This window comes from Arachis hypogaea, chromosome 1 (genome assembly GCF_003086295.3).
Source record: "Arachis hypogaea cultivar Tifrunner chromosome 1, arahy.Tifrunner.gnm2.J5K5, whole genome shotgun sequence".
In the NCBI taxonomy this organism is placed as follows: domain Eukaryota; kingdom Viridiplantae; phylum Streptophyta; class Magnoliopsida; order Fabales; family Fabaceae; genus Arachis; species Arachis hypogaea.
The window spans coordinates 82,080,796-82,105,080 of NC_092036.1; the positions used below are offsets into that span (position 1 = coordinate 82,080,796).

At 40.2% G+C, this 24,285-nt stretch overlaps 1 non-coding gene across 1 annotated transcript; it reads left to right on the forward strand.

The window, feature by feature from the left end:
- Positions 1-23,912: 23,912 nt before the first annotated feature.
- LOC112712484 (small nucleolar RNA R71) lies at positions 23,913-24,020 on the forward strand. The gene has a single exon (XR_003157806.1). It is a non-coding gene; the product is annotated as a small nucleolar RNA R71 (small nucleolar RNA).
- The last annotated feature ends 265 nt before the right edge of the window (positions 24,021-24,285 follow it).

Here is a 24,285-nt window from a genome sequence, read left to right on the forward strand (position 1 = left end):
TTTCAGCTTCTACAAAGGACATATTTGTTCAAGAAATTATGTTTGAATAATATTTTAGATACTTATGATTTTGTAATGATTTTATAATGGTCATCCTTTTAATTTTTTGTTAGACCTATAAACACTAATATGTTGTAAATATTTTGTTTCATCTAACTTTGATTCAATTCACAAAGAAAATAAAATGCAAATGTGATTCACACCTTGAACTGAATCAATGCTTATATACCAGTTACAAAGAAGCAATTCCAACTCCCATGACCAAAACCAACAATGCACACATGATAATAATAAACACTACATTAAAACATCTCGTCTTCCACTCAATTTCTGGGACTACATTTTGATGAGTTTCTAACATGTCAACTCTACTTTGCAATTCCATCACTTTATGCTCCAAACCAGCAATGTTAGTAGCAAACATATATGAAACATGACCAGCAGTCTCACAACCATCCATTGCAACATCCTCCAAACAATCATAATCCAAATTGATGTCAAATAATTGATCAACCCATGCAAAGAACTTGCAATGCAGTAGTTTTTCCTATTTATCACACAACGACATTATTCATTACCATTCATAGTACAAGATAAATTAGTAGAATCCCTAAAATTGATTACCTTATATAGTGGGCATCCAAAAAAAAGTCTACCCGAATTCTCTGGAGTCCTTGAAATGGAGATTATTGCATACAAATCGCACAGGCATTTTGGGTGTTACCCTTTCGAAAATTCAACTTTTTCTACTTTGCTGTTTTCAGCGTGTTTGAGACCATTACCATTAGATCCACCATGTCTTCCTCCTTGGCAGCTCCATGAAGAAGTGCTTCTTTTGCTTGTCGCCATTGCAGCTGAAATAGGGTTTACAATGGAGCTTATGATTACACAGTTTCAGCAATGAAGAATTTCAAATTTATTTGCAATGAGAGGTTTGGGAGAGAACATCAAAACGACGTCATTCTTCACCAATGTGCAGGGACTATTTTATCCTTTTCGCACACGTGGAAACTTAAGTGCCACGTGTGTGTCTGAACGTGCCAACTCAGCAGTCTCCCTTGATGAGTCACGCCGAAAACTGGACTGAGGTCTAATTTGTCCGCCGGAACAAATCTTAAAGGATTAATCTGTGTATTTATTTTCTTTGGGGACTAAAATGTCCGTTTTTAAAATCCTCGGGGACTGATTTGGGTAATTACTCTAAAGATAAAGATGAAAGATAAGATAACTAACTTATCTTATCTACAAAGGTCACTCTACACCATTATAAATACACTGGAGCACCCAGGTAAAACTCATACTCTGATTCTACTCAATACATGCTTAATACCCTTGCTAACTTAAGCATCGGAGTCCCTTGCAGGTACCCCCACCCTCCGGGGATGAAGGATCAGCATCACCACCCGGTCCATCTGATCGGACTCAACAGCTCTAACCAGCATAGAAGATCTCGTCCGAGATCGACCTACAGTTTCAGGTAATCCTCGGAACACTAGTTGAGTATAAAAACTACTTTTAGACATTTTTTACATCTGAATTTGTATCTTCTACGGTATGAGTCTCTAAACACCATGGTTGGGGGTGAGGAGCTCTGCTGTGTCTCGATGGATTAATGCAATTACTTCTGTTTTCTATTCAATCACGCTTAATTCTTTCTAAGATTTTCACTCGCACTTAAACATGATGAATGTGATGATCTGTGACACTCATCACCATTCTCAACCTATGAACGCATGCCTGACAACCACTTCCATTCTACCTTCGATTGAGTGTTTATCTCTTGGGTTCCTGGTCTACGAGTTTGACTGCCTCTCCTTACAACAGAGCGTTCAATCCATGAATCCAGAGCCTTCGTGGTATAAGCTAGAATCAATTGGTAGTATTCTTGATATCTGGAAAGTCTAAATCTTGTCTTTGGTATTCTGAGTAGGATCTGGGATGGGATGACAGTGAAGAGCTTCAAACTCACGAATGTTGGGCGTAATGACAGACGCAAAAGGGTCACTGGATCCTATTCCAACACAAGTGAGAACCGACAGATGATTAGCCATGTACATGGACCATTTTCACTGAGAGGACGGATGGTAGCCATTGACAATGGTGATCCACCAACATACAGTCTGCCATGGAAGAAGCCTTGCATGCGTGAAGAAGAAGACAGTAGGAAAGCAGAGATTCAGAAGACAAAGCATCTCCAAAACTCCAACCCATTCTCCATTACTGTACAACAAGTATTATTTAATTCATGCTCTTTTACTCTTCGCAATAAAAACTAAGAACCACTATTGATATCCTGACTAAGAATAATAAGATAACCATAGCTTGCTTGAAGCTGGCAATCTCCGTGGGATCGACCCTTACTCACGTAAGGTATTACTTGGACGACCCAGTGCACTTGCTGGTTAGTTGTGCGGAATTACAAAGTGTGATTGTAATTTCGTGCACCAAGTTTTTGGCGCCGTTGCCGGGGATTGTTCAAATTTGAACTACTGACGGTTTATTTTGTTACTTAGATTAGGAAAAATTTGTCTTTTTGGTTTAGAGTCTTTTACTTTCTTTTCAAAAAAATTTTCTACAAAAAATATTATTTTTCTTTATTAATTATTAGTTTCTCATTGAGTCTAGTTGCATGTTTTAAGTTTGGTGTCCTTTGTGTTTTTGTCATCTAAAAAAATAGTTTTTCTCTGTTCAATCCTTGCATTTGTTGAATGTGTCTATGTTCTTGGGAATAGTTGCTCCCTTGAGTCTTCCTTTCTAAATCTTTTTAAAAATAATTTTTCTTTGATTAAATCTTGTGCCAAATTTTAAGTTTGGTGTTCTCTTGTTAATTTTTCTTTAGTTTTCAAAAATTTTATTTTGGTTTCCAAAAAATTTTAAGTTTGGTGTTCTTTCTTTTTGTTCTTGTTGTTCTTGTGAGTCTTCAAAGTGTTCTTAAGTCTTCTTTGTGTTTTGATCTTAAAATTTTTAAGTTTGGTGTGCCTTGGTGTTTTCCCTCCAAAATTTTCGAAAACAAGGAGCATTGGATCTAAAAATTTTAAGTCTTTTGTCTTTTACGTGTTTTTCTCTTTTATAATAAAATTCAAAAAATAAAAAATATATTTTCCTTTAATTGCTCATAATTTTCGTATTCATTAGGTTGACTTGGTCAAATTTTTTAAAAATCATATCTTTTTCAAAAACTCCTAACCACTTTCTCTCCCCTCATTCTTTTTCAAAAATCCTCATAAAATATTTTCAAATTTATTTTATTTTATTTTATTATTTTAATATCCATTTTCTTATTTTTATTATTTTGAAAAAATATTAATAATATAATAAAGTAAATAAAATAAATCCACATCATCTCCCTTTCTCCATCATGGACCTAAGTGGAAATGAACAGTTTATAAGGACTCTGGGGTCCTATGCTAACCCTACTACTGCTTCATATGGGAGTAGTATCTGTATACCCTCCATCGGAGTCAGTAGTTTTGAGTTGAATCCTTAGCTCATTATCATGGTGCAGCAAAATTGCCAGTATTCCGGTCTTCCACAGGAAGAACCTTCTGAGTTTCTAGCACAGTTCTTACAAATTGCTGACATAGTACATGATAAGGAAGTAGATCAGGATGTCTACAGATTATTACTGTTTCTATTTGTTGTAAAAGACCAATATAAGAGGTGGTTAAATAACCAACCTAAAGCTAGCATTAGAACATGGAAACAGTTGTCAGACAAATTCCTGAATCAATATTTCCCTCCTAAGAGGATGACACAGCTAAGGTTGGACATCCAAGGATTTAAACAAGAGAATAATGAATCCCTTTACAATGTCTGGGAGAGGTACAGAGAGATGCTAAGGAAATGCCCCTCTGAAATATTTTCAGAATCGGTGTAGTTAGACATCTTCTACTACGGGCTTACTGCAAAAGCTCAGATATCTCTAGACCACTCAGCTGGTGGATCTATACACATGAGAAAAACAATTGAAGAGGCTCAAGAGCTTATTGATACAGTTGCTAGAAATTAACATCTGTACTTAAGTAGTGAGTCCTCCATAAAAGAAGAGGCTAAGGCAGTATCCACTGAACTTAGTCCTCTAGAACAAGTTGCTGAAATCAATCAGCAATTATGTTATCTGACAGAACAGTTAGCAGAATTTAAAGAGATGTTACAAGACACTAAGAATGCTAACAGGAATATAGAAGCACAACTTGATTAGACAAGACAACAGTTATCAAAATAGATAACAGAAGAGTGCCAAGCAGTTCAATTAAGGAGTGGAAAAATATTGAATACCTCAACTCAAAGTAGCAGAAAGCCAAGAAAAGAATAAATAATAGAGGATAAGAAGACTGCTACCCAAAATCTCTTTGAGGATAGTAAGAGGCCAGGGTGGAATGATTCTGGTATTCAAACACCAGAAAAGGGTAAAAAACTGGCGTTGAATGCCGAGTGGACGCCCAGTTTTGGTGTTCGAACGCCAGAAAAGGGAGAAAAATTGGCGTTAAACACCCAACCCATGTTCAGTTCTGGCGTTCAAACACCAGAAAAGGGAGGGAAATCTGGCGTTTAACGCCAATCCAACCCTCAATCCTGGCGTTCAATCGCCTATGAGCAAGTGCTGATAATAGCTCCCTCAAGAAGGCTTCTCAACCTACCTCTGTAGGAAATGAACTTGCAGCAACCAAGGTTGAAGAATACAAAGCAAAAATACCTTATCCTCAGAAACTTCACCAAGCGGGCCAGGATAAACAATATGCCCGCTTTGCAGACTATCTCAGGTCTCTTGAAATCAAAATTCCGTTTGCAGATGCACTTGAGCAAATACCCTCTTCTGCTAAGTTCATGAAAGAGATCTTAAGTCATAAGAAGGATTGGAGAGAAACTGAAAAAGTTTTTCTCACTGAAGAATGCAGTGCAATCATTTTAAAGAGCTTACCAGAGAAGCTTAAGGATCTTGGAAGCTTTATGATACCATGCACATTAGAGGGTACTTGTACCAAGACAGATTTATGTGATCTTGGGGCAAGTATCAACCTAATCCTTGCATCCACTATCAGAAAGCTTGGCTTGACTGAAAAGGTCAAACCGACCAGGATATGTCTTCAACTTGCTGATGACTCCATGAAATACCCATTAGGCGTGATTGAAAACATGATTGTCACAGTTAGGCCATTCGCCTTTCCCACTGACTTTGTAGTGCTGGAAATAAAAGAGCACAAGAGTGCAACTCTCATTCTAGGAAGACCTTTCCTAGCAACTAGACGAACCCTCATTGACGTCCAAAAAGGGGAAGTAACCCTGAGAGTCAATGAGGATGAGTTTAGGCTGAATGCTATTGAAGCAATGAAGCACCCAGACACATCAAAAGACTGCATGCATGTTGATATTATTGACTCCCTGGTACAGGAGATCTGTATGGCTGAGAGTATCGAATCAGAGCTAGAGGATATCTTTAAAGATGTTCAACCTGATCTGGAAGAACCAGAGGAAATAAAAACACCTCTAAAAATTCGTCAGGAAGAGGAGAAACCTCCTAAACCCGAGCTCAAACCACTACCACCGTCCCTAAAATATGCATTTCTGGGAGAAGGTGAAACTTTTCCTGTAATCATAAGCTCTGCCTTAGAGCCGCAGGAAGAGAAAGCACTAATTCAGGTGTTGAGGACATACAAGACAGCTCTTGGGTGGTCCATTAGTGATCTCAAGGGCATTAGCCCAACCAGATGCATGCACAAGATCCTACTGGAGGATAATTTCAAACAAGTGGTTCAACCACAAAGGTGGCTGAATCCAGCCTTGAAGGAGGTGGCGCAGAAAGAGGTCACTAAATTATTAGAGGTTGGGATTATTTATCCCATTTTCGATAGTCCCTGGGTGAGCCCTGTCCAAGTTGTACCCAAAAAGGGAGGCATGACAGTGGTTCATAATGAAAAAAATGAACTGGTTCCTACAAGAACAGTTATAGGGTGGCCTATGTGTATTGACTACAGAAGACTCAATACAGCCACCAGAAATGATAATTTTCCTTTACCATTCATAGACAAAATGCTAGAAAGACTAGCAGGTCATGACTATTACTGCTTTCTGGATGGCTACTCAGGCTACAACCAAATTGTAGTAGATCCTCAGGATCAAGAGAAAATAGCATTTACATTTCCATCTGGAGTATTTGCCTACAGAAGGATGCCATTTGGTCTGTGTAATGCACCAGCAACCTTTTAGAGATGCATGCTCTCTATTTTCTCTGATATGGTGGAAAAATTTCTGGAAGTCTTCATGGATGACTTCTCAGTATTTGGAGAATCATTCAGCTCTTGTCTTAACCATCTAGCACTTGTTCTAAAAAGGTGCCAAGAGACCAACCTGGTTTTAAACTGGGAGAAATGTCATTTTATGGTGATTGAAGGAATTGTCCTTGGACACAAAATTTCGAACAAGGGGATAGAGGTGGATCAAGCCAAGGTAGAGGTAATTGAAAAATTACCACCACCTACCAATGTTAAGGAAATCTGAAGCTTTTTGGGACATGCAGGATTCTATAGGAGGTTTATAAAGGATTTTTCAAAAATTGCAAAACCCCTAAGAAACCTGCTAGCTATTGACACGCCATTTATGTTTGACACAGAGTGTCTGGAAGCTTTTGAGACTCTGAAAGCTAAGTTGATCACAGCACCTGTCATATCTGCACCAGACTGGACATTACCATTTGAATTAATGTGTGATGCCAGTGACCATGCTATTGGTGCAGTATTAGGACATAGGCATAATAAGCTTCTGAACATCATTTACCATGCTAGCCGTGTTCTAAATGACGCACAGAAGAATTACACAACCACAGAAAAAGAGCTGCTTGCAGTGGTTTATGCCATTGACAAGTTTAGATCCTATCTAGTAGGATCAAAAGTGATTGTGTACACTGACCATGCTGCTCTTAAATATCTACTCACAAAGCAAGATTCAAAACCCAGGCTCATAAGATGGGTGTTGCTTCTGCAAGAGTTTGATATAGAAATAAGAGATAGAAAAGGGACAGAGAATCAAGTAGCAGATCACCTGTCCCGGATAGAACCAGTAAAGGGATGTCTCTCTCCCTCATTGAAATCTCTGAAACCTTTCCGAATGAGTAACTCTTTGCCATTCAGGAAGTGCCATGGTTTGCAGACAATGTAAACTATAAAGCTGCAAGATTCATTCCCAAGGAGTACAACATGCAGCAAAAGAAAAAATTACTTTCTGATGCGAAGTACTACTTGTGGGATGAACCATATCTCTTTAAGAGATGTGCAGACGGAATAATCCGTAAATGTGTGCTTAGAGAAGAAGCACAGAAGATCCTATGGCATTGTCATGGATCACAATATGGAGGACATTTTGGAAGTGAGCGAACAGCTACAAAGTCCTCCAATGTGGCTTCTACTGGCCTACCCTCTATAGAGACTACCAAGAGTTTGTACGTAACTGTGACAGTTGCCAGAGAAATGGTAATTTTCCTCAAGGTTACGCCATGCCTCAACAAGGGATCTTAGAGATTGAGTTGTTTGACGTATGGGGTATTGACTTCATGGGGCCTTTCACACCATCATACTCAAACACTTATATTCTGGTGGCTGTAGACTATGTATCTAAATGAGTAGAGGAAATTCCAGCACCCACTAATGATACTAAGACAGTGCTGAAGTTCTTCCAAAAATATATCTTTAGCAGATTTGGTGTTCCTAGAGCACTAATCAGTAATGGAGGCACTCATTTCTGCAATAAACAGCTTTAATCTGCTATGGTCAGATACGAAATTAGCCACAAGGTGGCAACTCCATATCATCCCCAGACAAATAGGCAAGCTGAAGTCTCTAATAGAGAACTAAAAAAAATCTTAGAACGGACTGTAATTGCCCATAGAAAGGATTGGGCAAGGATCTTGGATGATGCTCTCTAGGCATACACAACAGCATTCAAGACCCCTATAGGAACTTCTCCATACCAGCTTGTGTATGGGAAGGCCTGTCACCTGCCAGTGGAACTGGAACATAAAGCGTACTGGGCAACCAGATTCCTAAATGTTGATGCTAAATTAGCTGGAGAGAAAAGATTGCTCCAGTTGAATGAGCTAGAGGAATTCAGACTCAATGCTTTCAAAAATGCCAAAATTTACAAAGAGAAAGCAAAAAGATGGCATGATAAAAAGATGTCATCTAGAGTCTTTGAGCCAGGACAGAAGGCTCTGTTATTCAACTCTAGGCTCAGATTATTCCCTGGGAAATTAAAATCCCGGTGAAAAGGACCATATGTAATTACAAGTGTGTCACCATATGGATATGTAGAGCTTCAGGATATTGACTCTAACAAAAGATTCATTGTTAATGGACAGAGAGTCAAGCATTATCTTGAAGGTAATGCTGAGCAAGAATGCTCAAGACTGAGACTAGATTAAAGCTCAGTAATGTCAAGCTATTGACAGTAAAGAAGCGCTTGTTGGGAGGCAACCTAATTTTTACTTATCTATGTTAAATTTCTATTTTCCATTGTTATTTTATGTCTTTTCTAGGATGGTGTTCATGTGGAGTCACAAAAATCAAAAGCAAAATAAAAAATAGCACTAAAAACATCACACTCTGGAGGATAAGCTTATTAGTGTTTAAACGCCAGTAAGAAGCACCAGAATGGTGTTTAATGCCAGAAAGAAGCATCAAGCTGGCGTTTAACGCCAGAACAGAGCAATAAGCTGGCGTTAAATGCCAGAAAGAGGCTACATCTTGGCGTTTAATGCCAGAAACAAGCAACTGACAAAAACATATCCTTCTGATATGCTTTCAGAATGGACCACATTAGATATATTCTATGATGGTCTGTCTGAATTTTCCAAGATGTCACTGGACCACTCTGCAGGTGGATCCATTCACCTAAAGAAAATGCATGTAGAAGCTCAGGAACTTATTGAAATGGTTGCAAATAACCAGTTCATGTATACCTCTGAGAGGAATCATGTGAGTAATGGGAACCTCAGAAGAGAGGAGTTCTTGAAATTGATGCTTTGAGTGCCATACTGGCTCAGAACAAAATATTGACCCAAAAAGTCAATACGATCTCTCAGAGTCTGAATGGATTGCAAAATGCATCCAACAGTACTAAAGAAGCATCTTTTGAAGAAGAAGCTTACGATCCTGAGAACCCTGCAATGGCAGAGGTGAATTATATGGGTGAAGCCTTTGGCAACACCTATAATCCTTCATGGAAAAATCATCCAAATTTTTCATGGAAGGATCAACAGAAGCAAGGCTTTAATAATAACAATGGTGGAAGAAACATGTTTAGCAATAGCAAACCTTTCCCATCATCATCTCAGCAACAGATAGAGCATTTTGAGCAGAATCCTTCTAGCTTAGCAAACATAGTCTCTGATCTATCTAAGGCCACTCTTAGTTTCATGACTGAAACAAGATCCTCCATTAGAAATTTGGAAGCACAAGTGGGCCAGCTGAGTAAAAGGGTTACTGAAGCTCCTCCTTGCATTCTCCCAAGCAATACAGAAGAGAATTTGGTGGACGAATTTGTGATCAATACTTTTCACAACACAAATTATCCCCGGTGATGAATCCAAAAACTTGGTGTTCAATACCATGGCATAAACACAACTTCGCACAACTAACCAGCAAGTGTACTGGATCGTCCAAGTAATAAACCTTACGCGAGTAAGGGTCGATCCCACAGAGATTGTTGGTATGAAGCAAGCTATGGTCACCTTGTAAATCTTAGTCAGGCAAACTCAAATGGGTATGGGTGATATACGAATAAAACATTGATGAGCGGATAATTTGTACGCTTTTTGGCATTGTTTTTAGTATGTTTTTAGTATGATCTAGTTAGTTTTTAGTATATTTTTATTAGTTTTTAGTTAAAATTCACTTTTCTGGACTTTACTATGAGCTTGTGTGTTTTTCTATGATTTCAGGTATTTTCTGGTTGAAATTGAGGGACCTGAGCAAAAATCTGATTCAGAGACTAAAAAGGACTGCAGATGTTGTTGGATTCTGACCTCCCTGCACTCGAAGCGGATTTTCTGGAGCTACAGAAGCCCAATTTTCGCGCTTTCAACGGCGTTAGAAAGTAGACATCCTGGGCTTTCCAGCAATATATAATAGTCCATACTTTGCCCAAGATTTGATGGCCCAAACCGACGTTCAAAGTCACCCTCAGAATTCCCAGCGTTAAACGCCGGAACTGGCACAAGAATGGGAGTTAAACGCCCAAACTGGCATAAAAGCTGGCGTTTAACTCCAAGAAGAGTCTCTACACGAAAATGCTTCAATGCTCAGCCCAAGCACATACCAAGTGGGCCCGGAAGTGGATTTTTATGTCATTTACTCATCTCTGTACACCCGAGGCTTTTGATCATGTTTTTATGATTGAACCCTCTTTGGGAGGCTGGCCATTCGGCCATGCCTAGACCTTGTTCTTATGTATTTTCAACGGTGGAGTTTCTACACACCATAGATTAAGGTGTGGAGCTCTGCTGTACCTCGAGTATTAATGCAATTACTATTGTTCTTCTATTCAATTCCGCTTGTTCTTGTTCCAAGATATCACTTGTTCTTCAACATTGATGAATGTGATGATCCGTGACACTCATCATCATTCTCACCTATGAACGTGTGCTTGACAACCACCTCCATTCTACCTTAGATTGGGTGAATATCTCTTGGATTCCTGATACACGATGCATGGTTGATCGCCTGACAACCGAGTGCTCGCCTGACAACCGAGCCAGCCATTCCGTGAGATCAGAGTCTTCATGGTATAGGCTAGAACTGATGGCGGCATTCAAGAGAATACGGAAGGTCTAACCTTGTCTGTGGTATTCTGAGTAGGATTCAATGATTGAATGACTGTGACGAGCTTCAAACTCCTGAAGGCGGGGCGTTAGTGACAGACGCAAAAGAATCACTGGATTCTATTCCGGCCTGATTGAGAACCGACAGATGGATAGCCGTGCCGTGACAGGGTGCGTTGAACATTTCCACTGAGAGGATGGGAGGTAGCCACTGACAATGGTGAAACCCTTGCATAAGCTTGCCATGGAAAGGAGTAAGAAGGATTGGATGAAGACAGTAGGAAAGCAGAGAGACGGAAGGGACAAGCATCTTCATACGCTTATCTGAAATTCCTACCAATGAATTACATAAGTATCTCTATCTTTATCTTTATGTTTTATTCGTATATCATCATTCATATCCATTTGAGTCTGCCTGACTAAGATTTACAAGGTGACCATAGCTTGCTTCATACCAACAATCTCTGTGGGATCGACCCTTACTCACGTAAGGTTTATTACTTGGACGACCCAGTACACTTGCTGGTTAGTTGTGCGAAGTTGTGTTTATGCCATGGTATTGAACACCAAGTTTTTGGATTCATCACCGGGGATTATTTGTGTTGTGAAACGTATTGATCACAATTTTGTGCACCAAGTTTTTGGCGCCGTTGCCGGGGATTGTTTGAGTATGGACAACTGACGGTTCATCTTGTTGCTTAGATTAGGTATTTTTCTTCAGAGTTCTTAAGAATGAATTCTAGTGTTTCATGGTGATGTTCTTATCATCACCAAAGCTGATTGATCTTCATCAATTTAGCTCTTGAATGCAATGTTCTGCTGAAGCTTGGCTAGACATGTCTAATTTCTTTAGACTAACATTGCATGATTCCTGGAATTCTCATTAAGAATTTTGATACCTTCATTTTCTTTTTCCACTTAATTTTCGAAGAACACAAAAAAAAATTTTATAAAATCATAGAAAAACCAAAAATATTTTTCCTGTTGAGACTCTAGTCTCATTTTAAGTTTGGTGTCAATTGCATGTTTCTGTTTTTCTTGCATTCATTCATGTGTCTTAGTGATCTTCAAGATGTTCTTGATGATTTCATTACTCTGATCTTTAATTCCTCTTGACTTGAGTGTTTATGTGTCTCATATGCATTCTCATTAGTGTCAGTAGTATACATACTGCTAAGTTTGGTGTCTTGCATGCATTATTATTTGATTTTAGTTGCATTTTGATTATTCCTCACTATTAAAAATCCAAAAATATTTTTAATTTGTGTCTTTTCAAGTCAATAATACAGAGAATTGAAGATTCAGAACATACAGCAGAGGAATTACACAGAAAGAGCTGGGCGTTCAAAACGCCCAGTGAAGAAGGACAGACTGGCGTTTAAACGCCAGCCAGGGTGCCTGGTTGGGCGTTTAACGCCCAAAAGGGTAGAGTTTTGGGCGTTAAACGCCAGAATGTGCACCATTCTGGGCGTTTAACGCCAGGATGGCACAAGAGGGAAGATTTTGTTTTCAATGCAAATTTTTTCAAGTTTTTAAAATCTTTTCAAAATTAAATCTTTTTCAAATCATATCTTTTCAATCAAATCTTTTTCAAATTCAATTTCTTTCTATTTTCAAAGATACTTACTATCAATTAATGATTTGATTCAACATTTCAAGTATGTTGCCTTTTCTGTTGAGAAAGGTTTAATGTTTGAATCATATCTTTTCTTGATAGCCAAGTCATTAATTTTCAAAATCAAATTTTTTAAAAATGTTTTCCAAATCATATCTTCTCAATCACATCTTTTTAAAACCAATCATATCTTCTTAACCACATCTTTTTCAAAAATAACTTTCAATCAAATCTTTTTGATTTCTAATTTCAAATTCTTTTTCAAAAATCACTTGATTTCTTTCCCACTTTTATTTTTGAAAATCAATTAGTGTTTTTCAAAATGTTTTCAAAATCTTTTACTTGATTTTCGAAAATTACTTCCCCTCTTCTCACATCCTTCTATTTATGGACTAACACTATTCCTTAATGCAAAATTCGAACTCCATCTTCTTTGATAAGTTCGAATTTTCTACTTCTGCCTTCTAATTTTCTTTTGCTCTGACACCTCAAGGAATCTCTATACTGTGACATAGAGGATTCCACATTCTCTTGTTCTCTTCTCTTTCTTATGAGCAGGAGCAAGGACAAAAGCATTCTTGTTGAGTCTGATCCTGAACCTGAAAGGACCTTGAAGCGGAAGTTAAGAGAAGCCAAGGCACAACTCTCTGTAGAGGACCTAACAGAAATCTTCAAAGACGAAGAACCCATGGCAGCCGAAAACAACAACAATGCCAACAATGCAAGGAAGGTGCTGGGTGCCTTTACTGCACCTACTCCCGACTTCTATGGGAGAAGCATCTCTATCCCTACCATTGGAGCAAACAACTTTGAGCTTAAGCCTCAATTAGTTTCTCTAATGCAACAGAATTGCAAGTTCCATGGACTTCCATTGGAAGATCCTCATCAGTTTTTAGCTGAGTTCTTGCAAATCTGTGACACTGTCAAGACTAATGGGGTTGACCCTGAGGTCTACAGACTTATGCTATTCCCTTTTGCTGTAAGAGACAGAGCTAGAATATGGTTGGACTCACAACCTAAAGAAAGCCTGAACTCTTGGGAAAAGCTAGTCAATGCCTTCTTGGCAAAGTTCTTTCCACCTCAAAAATTGAGTAAGCTTAGAGTGGAAGTCCAAACCTTCAGACAGAAGGAAGGAGAATCCCTCTATGAAGCTTGGGAAAGATACAAACAATTAATCAGAAAGTGTCCCTCTGACATGCTTTCTGAATGGAGCATCATAGGTATTTTCTATGATGGTCTGTCTGAACTGTCCATGATGTCTTTGGATAGCTCTGCTGGAGGATCTCTTCATCTGAAGAAGACGCCTACAGAAGCTCAAGAGTTGATTGAAATGGTTGCAAATAACCAGTTCATGTACACTTCTGAAAGGAATCCTGTGAACAATGGGACCAATCAGAAGAAAGGAGTTCTTGAGATTGACACTCTGAATGCCATACTGGCTCAGAATAAAATATTGACTCAACAAGTCAATATGATTTCTCAAAGTCTGTCTGGAATGCAAAATGCACCAAGCAGTACTAAGGAAGCTTCATCTGAAGAAGAAGCTTATGATCCTGAGAACCCTTCAATGGAAGAGGTGAATTACCTGGGAGAACCCTATGGAAACACCTATAATCCTTCATGGAGAAATCATCCAAATCTCTCATGGAAGGATCAACAGAGACCTCAACAAGGTTTCAACAATAATAATGGTGGAAGAAACAGGTTTAGCAATAGCAAGCCTTTTCCATCATCTTCTCAGCAACAGACAGAGAGTTCTAAGCAGAATACCTCTGACTTAGCAACCATGGTTTCTGATCTAATCAAAACCACTCAAAGTTTCATGACTGAAACAAGGTCCTCCATTAGAAATTTGGAGGCACAAGTGGGTCAGCTGAGCAAGAAAATTACTGAACTCCCTCCTAGTACTCTTCCAAGCAATACAGAAGAAAATCCAAAAGGAGAGTGCAAAGCCATCAACATTGCCGAATTTGGAGAGGAGGAAGAGGCAGTGAACGCCACTGAGGAAGACCTCAATGGACGTCCACTGGCCTCCAATGAGTCCCCCAATGAGGAACCATGGGAATCTGAGGCTCAAAATGAGACCATAGAGATTCCATTGGACTTACTTCTGCCATTCATGAGCTCTGATGAGTATTCTTCCTCTGAAGAGGATGAGTATGTCACTGAAGAACAAGTTGCTAAATACCTTGGAGCAATCATGAAGCTAAATGACAAGTTATTTGGAAATGAGACTTGGGAGGATGAACCCCCTTTGCTCACCAAAGAACTGGATGACTTGTCTAGGCAGAAACTGCCTCAAAAGAGACAGGATCCTGAGAAGTTTTTAATACCTTGTACCATAGGCACCATGACCTTTAAGAAGGCCTTGTGTGACTTAGGGTCAAGTGTAAACCTCATGCCTCTCTCTGTAATGGAGAAGTTAGGGATCTTTGAGGTGCAAGCTGCAAAAATCTCACTAGAGATGGCAGACAATTCAAGAAAACAAGCCTATGGACTTGTAGAGGATGTTCTGGTAAAAGTTGAAGACCATTACATCCCTGCTGATTTCATAGTCCTAGAGACTGGGAAGTGCATGGATGAATCCATCATCCTTGGCAGACCCTTCCTAGCCACAGCAGGGGCTGTGATTGATGTTGATAGAGGAGAATTGATCATTCAAGTGAATGAAGAATCCTTTGTGTTTAAGGCTCAAGGATATTCCTCTGTCATCATGGAGAGGAAGCATGAAGAGCTTCTCTCAAAACAGAGCCACACAGAGCCCCCACAGTCAAACTCTAAGTTTGGTGTTGGGAGGCCACAACCAACTTCTAAGTTTGGTGTTGAACCCCCACATTCAAACTCTAAGTTTGGTGCTGGGAGGTTCCAACATTGCTCTGAGTATTTCTGAGGCTCCATGAGAGCCCTCTGTCAAGCTACTGACATTAAAGAAGCGCTTGTTGGGAGGCAACCCAATGTTATATTTTATCTATTTTTCTCTGTTATTTTATGTTCTTTTGTAGGTTGATGATCATGAGAAGTCACAAAATCAATTAAAAAAGCAAAAACAGAATGAAAAACAGAAAGAAAAACAGCACACCCTAGAGGAGAGCGTGCTAGCGTTTAAACGCTAGTAAGGCTAGCTGTTGGGCGTTTAACGCCCAGTCTAGCACCATTCTGGGCGTTTAACGCCAGAAAGGGGCACCAGACTGGCGTTAAACGCCAGAAAAGGGCAAGCATTCGGCGTTAAACACCAGAAATGGGCACCAGCCTGGCGTTTAACGCCAGAATTGGCTCAAAACGCATTTTTGCTTGCCACTTGGTGCAGGGATGACCTTTCCTTGACACCTCAGGATCTGTGGACCCCACAGGACCCCCACCTACCCCACCACTCTCTCTCTTCTTCACCCATTCACCAATCACCTCAACACCTCTTCCCCAAAAACCCTTCACCTATCAAATCCCATCTTTCTCTTCACCACTCACATCCATCCTTCATAAAACCCCACCTACCTCACCCTTCAAATTCAAACCACTTTCCCTCCCAAACCCACCCATACATGACCGAACCATGAGCCCCCCCCATTCCTATATAAACCCATCTTCACTCCTTCATTTTCACACAAACAAACCACCACTTCTCCCCCTTTTTGGCCGAACACAAAGCCATTCCCTTCTTCCTCATTTCTTCTTCTTCTACTCTCTTCTTTCTTCTTTTGCTCGAGGACGAGCAAACCTTTTAAGTTTGGTGTGGTAAAAGCATTGCTTTTTGTTTTTCCATAACCATTTATGGCATCCAAGGCCGGAGAATCCTCTAGAAAGAGGAAAGGGAAGGCAAAAGCTTCCACCTCCGAGTCATGGGAGATGGAAAGATTCATCTCAAGGGTGCATCAAGACCACTTCTATGAAGTTGTGGCCTTGAAGAAGGTGATCCCCGAGGTCCCTTTTTCACTCAAAAAGAGTGAATATCCGGAGATCCGACATGAGATCCGAAGAAGAGGTTGGGAAGTTCTTACCAACCCCATTCAACAAGTCGGAATCTTAATGGTTCAAGAGTTCTATGCCAATGCATGGATCACCAAGAACCATGACCAACGTGTGAACCCGGATCCAAAGGATTGGCTTACTATGGTTCGGGGGAAATACTTGGATTTTAGTCCGGAAAATGTTAGGTTGGCATTCAACTTGCCCATGATGCAAGGAGATGAACATCCTTACACTAGAAGGGTCAACTTTGATCAAAGGTTGGACCAAGTCCTCACAGTCATATGTGAAGAGGGCGCCCAATGGAAGAGAGATTCAAGAGGGAAGCCGGTTCAACTGAGAAGGCATGACCTCAAACCCGTGGCTAGAGGATGGTTGGAGTTTATCCAACGCTCAATCATTCCCACTAGCAACCGGTCCGAAGTTACTATAGACCGGGCTATCATGATTCATAGCATCATGATTGGAGAAGAAATAGAAGTTCATGAGGTGATATCCCAAGAACTTTATAAGGTGGCAGACAAGTCCTCTACCTTGGCAAGGTTAGCCTTTCCTCATCTCATTTGTCACCTCTGTTATTCAGTTGGAGTTGACATAGAGGGAGACATCCCTATCGATGAGGACAAGCCCATCACTAAGAAGAGGATGGAGCAAACAAGAGACCCCTCTCATCATCAAATCCCTGAGATGCCTCAAGGGATGCACTTTCCTCCACAAAACTATTGGGAGCAACTAAATACCTCCCTAGGAGAATTGAGTTCCAACATGGGACAACTAAGGGTGGAGCACCAAGAACATTCCATTCTCCTCCATGAAATTAGAGAAGATCAAAGAATCATGAGAGAGGAGCAACAAAGACAAGGAAGAGACATTGAGGAGCTCAAGCACTCCATAGGATCTTCAAGAGGAAGAACAAGCCGCCATCACTAAGGTGGACCCGTTCTTTAATTTCCTTGTTCTTTACTTTCCTGTTTTTCGAATTTTAGTGCTTATGTTTGTCTATGTTTGTGTCTTGTGATCATTAGTGTCTTAGTGTCTATGCCTTAAAGTTATGAATGTCCTATGAATCCATCACCTCTCTTAAATAAAAAAATGTTCTTAATTGAAAAAGAGTAGAATTGCATGAATTTTGAATTTTATAACAGTTTAATTATCTTGATGTGGTGGCAATACTTTTGTTTTCTGAATGTATGCTTAAACAGTGCATATGTCTTTAGAATTTGTGGTTCATGAATATTGGCTCTTGAAAGAATGATGAAAAAGGAGACATGTTACTGAGGATCTGAAAAATCATAAAAATGATTCTTGAAGCAAAAAAAAGCAGTGAATACAAAAAAAAAAAATTTTTTTCGAAAAAAAAAGAGAAAAAGAAAAAGAAAAAGAAAAAGAAAGAAAAAGAAAGAAATAAAGATTGTGATCCAAGGCAAAAAGAGTGTGCTTAAGAACCCTGGACACCTCTAGTTGGGGACTCTAGCAAAGCTGAGTCACAATCTGAAAGGGTTCACCCAATTATGTGTCTGTGGCATGTATGTATCCGGTGGTAATACTGGAAGACAGAGTGCTTTGGGCCACGGCCAAGACTCAATAAGTAGCTGTGTTCAAGAATCATCATACTTAACTAGGAGAATCAATGACACTATCTGGATTCTGAGTTCCTAAAGAAGCCAATCATTCTGAATTTCAAAGGATAGAGTGAGATGCCAAAACTGTTCAGAGGCAAAAAGCTAAAAGCCCCGCTCATCTAATTAATACTGATCTTCATAGATGTTTTTGGAATTCATTGCATATTCTCTTCTTTTTATCTTATTTGATTTTCAGTTGCTTGGGGACAAGCAACAATTTAAGTTTGGTGTTGTGATGAGCGGATAATTTGTACGCTTTTTGGCATTGTTTTTAGTATGTTTTTAGTATGATCTAGTTAGTTTTTAGTATATTTTTATTAGTTTTTAGTTAAAATTCACTTTTCTGGACTTCACTATGAGTTTGTGTGTTTTTTTGTGATTTCAGGTATTTTTTGGCTGAAATTGAGGGACCTGAGCAAAAATCTGATTCAGAGACTAAAAAGGACTGCAGATGCTGTTGGATTCTGACCTCCCTGCACTCGAAGCGGATTTTCTGGAGCCACAGAAGCCCAATTGGCGCGCTCTCAACGGCGTTGGAAATTAGACATCCTGGGCTTTCCAGCAATATATGATAGTCCATACTTTGCCTAAGATTTGATGGCCCAAACCGGCGTTCAAGGTCACCCTCAGAATTCCCAGCGTTAAACGCCGGAACTGGCACAAGAATGGGAGTTAAACGCCCAAACTGGCATAAAAGCTGGCGTTTAACTCCAAGAAGAGTCTCTACACGAAAATGCTTCAATGCTCAGCCCAGCTTTGGTGCCAGTTTGGGCTGAGCATTGAAGCATTTTCGTGTAGAGACTCTTCTTGGAGTTAAACGCCAGCTTTGGTGCCAGTTTGGGCGTTTAACTCCCATCCTTGTGCCAGTTCCGGCGTTTAACGCTGGGAATTCTGAAGGTGACTTTGAACGCCGGTTTGGGCCATCAAATCTTGGGCAAAGTATGAACTATCATATATTTCTGGAAAGCCCAGGATGTCTACTTTCCAACGCCGTTGAGAGCGCGCCAATTGGGCTTCTGTAGCTCCAGAAAATCCACTTTGAGTGCAGGGAGGTCAGAATCCAACAGCATCTGCAGTCCTTTTTAGTCTCTGAATCAGATTTTTGCTCAGGTCCCTCAATTTCAGCCAGAAAATACCTGAAATCACAGAAAAACACACAAACTCATAGTAAAGTCCAGAAAAGTGAATTTTAACTAAAAACTAATAAAAATATACTAAAAACTAACTAGATCATACTAAAAACATACTAAAAACAATGCCAAAAAGCGTACAAATTATCCGCTCATCACAACACCAAACTTAAATTGTTGCTTGTCCCCAAGCAACTGAAAATCAAATAAGATAAAAAGAAGAGAATATGCAATGAATTCCAAAAACATCTATGAAGATCAGTATTAATTAGATGAGCGGGGCTTTTAGCTTTTTGCCTCTGAACAGTTTTGGCATCTCACTCTATCCTTTGAAATTCAGAATGATTGGCTTCTTTAGGAACTCAGAATCCAGATAGTGTCATTGATTCTCCTAGTTAAGTATGATGATTCTTGAACACAGCTACTTATTGAGTCTTGGCAGTGGCCCAAAGCACTCTGTCTTCCAGTATTACCACCGGATACATACATGCCACAGACACATAATTGGGTGAACCTTTTCAGATTGTGACTCAGCTTTGCTAGAGTCCCCAATTAGAGGTGTCCAGGGTTCTTAAGCACACTCTTTTTGCCTTGGATCACAACTTTATTTCTTTCTTTTTTCTTTCTTTTTCTTTCTTTTTCTCTTTCTTTTTCTTTCTCTCTTTTTTTCGAATATTTTTTTTTGTATTCACTGCTTTTTCTTGCTTCAAGAATCATTTTTATGATTTTTCAGATCCTCAGTAACATGTCTCCTTTTTCATCATTCTTTCAAAAGCCAACATTCATGAACCACAAATTCAAAAGACATATGCACTGTTTAAGCATACATTCAGAAGACAAAAGTAATGCCACCACATCAAAGTTATTAAACTATTATAAAATTCAAAATTCATGCAATTCTTCTCTTTTTCAATTAAGAACATTTTTCATTTAAGAGAGGTGATGGATTCATAGGACATTCATAACTTTAAGGCATAGACACTAAGACACTAATGATCACAAGACACAAACATAGATAAACATAAGCACTAAAATTCGAAAAACAGAAAATAAAGAACAAGGAAATTAAAGAACGGGTCCACCTTAGTGATGGCGGCTTGTTCTTCCTCTTGAAGATCCTATGGAGTGCTTGAGCTCCTCAATGTCTCTTCCTTGTCTTTGTTGCTCCTCTCTCATGATTCTTTGATCTTCTCTAATTTCATGGAGGAGGTTGGAGTGTTCTTGGTGCTCCACCCTTAGTTGTCCCATGTTGGAACTCAATTCTCCTAGGGAGGTGTTTAGTTGTTCCCAATAGGTTTGTGGAGGAAAGTGCATCCCTTGAGGCATCTCAGGGATTTGATGATGAGAGGGGTCTCTTGTTTGCTCCATCCTCTTCTTAGTGATGGGCTTGTCCTCATCAATGGGGATGTCTCCCTCTATGTCAACTCCAACTGAATAACAGAGGTGACAAATGAGATGAGGAAAGGCTAACCTTGCCAAGGTAGAGGACTTGTCCGCCACCTTATAAAGTTCTTGGGATATCACCTCATGAACTTCTATTTCTTCTCCAATCATGATGCTATGAATCATGATAGCCCGGTCTATAGTAACTTCGGACCGGTTGCTAGTGGGAATGATTGAGCGTTGGATAAACTCCAACCATCCCCTAGCCACGGGTTTGAGGTCATGCCTTCTCAATTGAACCGGCTTTCCTCTTGAATCTCTCTTCCATTGGGCGCCCTCTTCACAAATGACTGTGAGGACTTGGTCCAACCTTTGATCAAAGTTGACCCTTCTAGTGTAATGGTGTTCATCTCCTTGCATCATGGGCAAGTTGAATGCCAACCTTACATTTTCCGGACTAAAATCCAAGTATTTCCCCCGAACCATAGTAAGCCAATTCTTTGGATCCGGGTTCACACTTTGATCATGGTTCTTGGTGATCCATGCATTGGCATAGAACTCTTGAACCATTAAGATTCCGACTTGTTGAATGGGGTTGGTAAGAACTTCCCAACCTCTTCTTCAGATCTCATGTCGGATCTCCGGATATTCACTCTTTTTGAGTTTGAAAGGGACCTCGGGGATCACCTTCTTCAAGGCCACAACTTCATAGAAGTGGTCTTGATGCACCCTTGAGATGAATCTCTTCATCTCCCATGACTCGGAGGTGGAAGCTTTTGCCTTCCCTTTCCTCTTTCTAGAGGTTTCTCCGGCCTTGGATGCCATAAATGGTTATGGAAAAACAAAAAGCAATGCTTTTACCACACCAAACTTAAAAGGTTTGCTCGTCCTCGAGCAAAAGAAGAAAGAAGAGATTAAAAGAAGAAGAAATGAAGGAGATGGAGGAGGCTTTGTGGTTCGGCCAAAGAGGGAGAAGTAGTGTTTAAGTTGTGTGAAAATGAAGGAGTGAAGAAGGGTTTATATAGGAGTGAGGGGAGGGTTATGGTTCGGTCATGTATGGGTGGGTTTGGGAGGGAAAGTGGTTTGAATTTAAATGGTGAGGTAGGTGGAGTTTTATGAAGGATGGATGTGAGTGGTGAAGAGAAAGATGGGATTTGATAGGTGAAGGGTTTTTGGGGAAGAGGTGTTGAGGTGATTGGTGAATGGGTGAAGAAGAGAGAGAGTGGTGGGGTAGGTGGGGATTCTGTGGGGTCCACAGATCCTGAGGTGTCAAGGAAAAGTCATCCCTGCACCAAGTGGCGAGCAAAATTGCTCTTTGTGCCAATTCTGGCGTTAAACGCCGGGCTGGTGCCCCTTTCTGGCGTTTAACGCCAACTTCTTGCCCTTTTCTGGCGTTTAACGCCAGTCTGGTGCCCCTTTCTGGCGTTAAACGCCCAGAATGATGCCAGACTGGGCGTTAAACGCCCATCTGCTAGCCTTACTGGCGTTTAAACGCCAGCAGGATCTTCCTCCAGGGTGTGCTGTTTTTCTTTCTGTTTTTCATTCTATTTTTGCTTTTTCAATTGATTTTGTGACTTCTCATGATCATCAACCTACAGAAAACATAAAATAACAAAAGAAAATAAATAAAATATAACATTGGGTTGCCTCCCAACAAGCGCTTCTTTAATGTCAGTAGCTTGACAGAGGGCTCTCATGGAGCCTCACAGATGCTCAGAGCAACGTTGGAACCTCCCAACACCAAACGTAGAGTTTGAATGTGGGGGTTCAACACCAAACTTAGAAGTTGGTTGTGGCCTCCCAACACCAAACTTAGAGTTTGAATGTGGGGGCTCTGTTTGGCTCTGTTTTGAGAGAAGCTCTTCATGCTTCCTCTCCGTGGTGACAGAGGGATATCCTTGAGCCTCAAACACAAAGGATTCTTCATTCACTTGAATGATCAATTCTCCTCTATCAACATCAATCACAACCTTTGCTGTGGCTAGGAAGGGTCTGCCAAGGATGATGGATTCATCCATGCACTTCCCAGTCTCTAGGACTATGAAATCAGCAGGGATGTAATGGTCTTCAACCTTTACCAGAACATCCTCTACAAGTCCATGAGCTTGTTTTCTTGAATTGTCTGCCATCTCTAGTGAGATTTTTGCAGCTTGCACCTCAAAGATCCCTAGCTTCTCCATTACAGAGAGAGGCATGAGGTTTACACTTGACCCTAGGTCACACAAGGCCTTCTTGAAGGTCATGGTGCCTATGGTACAAGGTATTGAAAACTTCCCAGGATCCTGTCTCTTTTGAGGCAGTTTCTGCCTAGACAAGTCATCCAGTTCTTTGGTGAGCAGAGGGGGTTCATCCTCCCAAGTCTCATTTCCAAATAACTTGTCATTTAGCTTCATGATTGCTCCAAGGTATTTAGCAACTTACTCTTCAGTGACATACTCATCCTCTTCAGAGGAAGAATACTCATCAGAGCTCATGAATGGCAGAAGTAAGTCCAATGGAATCTCTATGGTCTCATTTTGAGCCTCAGATTCCCATGGTTCCTCATTGGGGAACTCATTGGGGGCCAGTGGACGTCCATTGAGGTCTTCCTCAGTGGCGTTCACTGCTTCTTCCTCCTCTCCAAATTCGGCCATGTTGATGGCCTTGCACTCTCCTTTTGGATTTTCTTCTATATTGCATGGAAGAGTACTAGGAGGGAGTTCAGTAACTTTCTTGCTCAGCTGACCCACTTGTGCCTCCAAGTTTCTAATGGAGGACCTTGTTTCGGTCATGAAACTTTGAGTGGTTTTGATTAGATCAGAGACCATGGTTGCTAAGTCAGAGGTATTCTGCTTAGAACTCTCTGTCTGTTGCTGAGAAGATGATGGAAAAGGCTTGCCATTGCTGAACCTGTTTCTTCCACCATTATTGTTGAAACCTTGTTGAGGTCTCTGTTGATCCTTCCATGAGAGATTTGGATGATTCCTCCATGAAGGATTATAGGTGTTTCCATAGGGTTCTCCCATGTAATTCACCTCTTCCATTGAAGGGTTCTCAGGATCATAAGCTTCTTCTTCAGATGAAGCTTCCTTAGTACTGCTTGGTGCATTTTGCATTCCAGACAGACTTTGAGAAATCATATTGACTTGTTGAGTCAATATTTTGTTCTGAGCCAATATGGCATTCAGAGTGTCTATCTCAAGAACTCCTTTCTTCTGATTTGTCCCATTATTCACAGGATTCCTTTCAGAAGTGTACATGAATTGGTTATTTGTAACCATTTCAATTAGTTCTTGAGCTTCTGTAGGCGTCTTCTTCAGATGAAGAGATCCTCCAGCAGAGCTATCCAAAGACATCTTGGACAGTTCAGACAGAACATCATAGAAAATACCTATGATGCTCCATTCAGAAAGCATATCAGAGGGACACTTTCTGATTAATTGTTTGTATCTTTCCCAAGCTTCATAGAGGGATTCTCCTTCCTTCTGTCTGAAGGTTTGGACTTCCACTCTAAGCTTACTCAATTTTTGAGGTAGAAAAAACTTTGCCAAGAAGGCATTGACTAGCTTTTCCCAAGAGTTCAGGCTTTCTTTAGGTTGTGAGTCCAACCATATCCTAGCTCTGTCTCTTACAGCAAAAGGGAATAGCATACGTCTGTAGACCTCAGGGTCAACCCCATTAGTCTTGACAGTGTCACAGATTTGCAAGAACTCAGCTAAAAACTGATGAGGATCTTCCAATGGAAGTCCATGGAACTTGCAATTCTGTTGCATTAGAGAAACT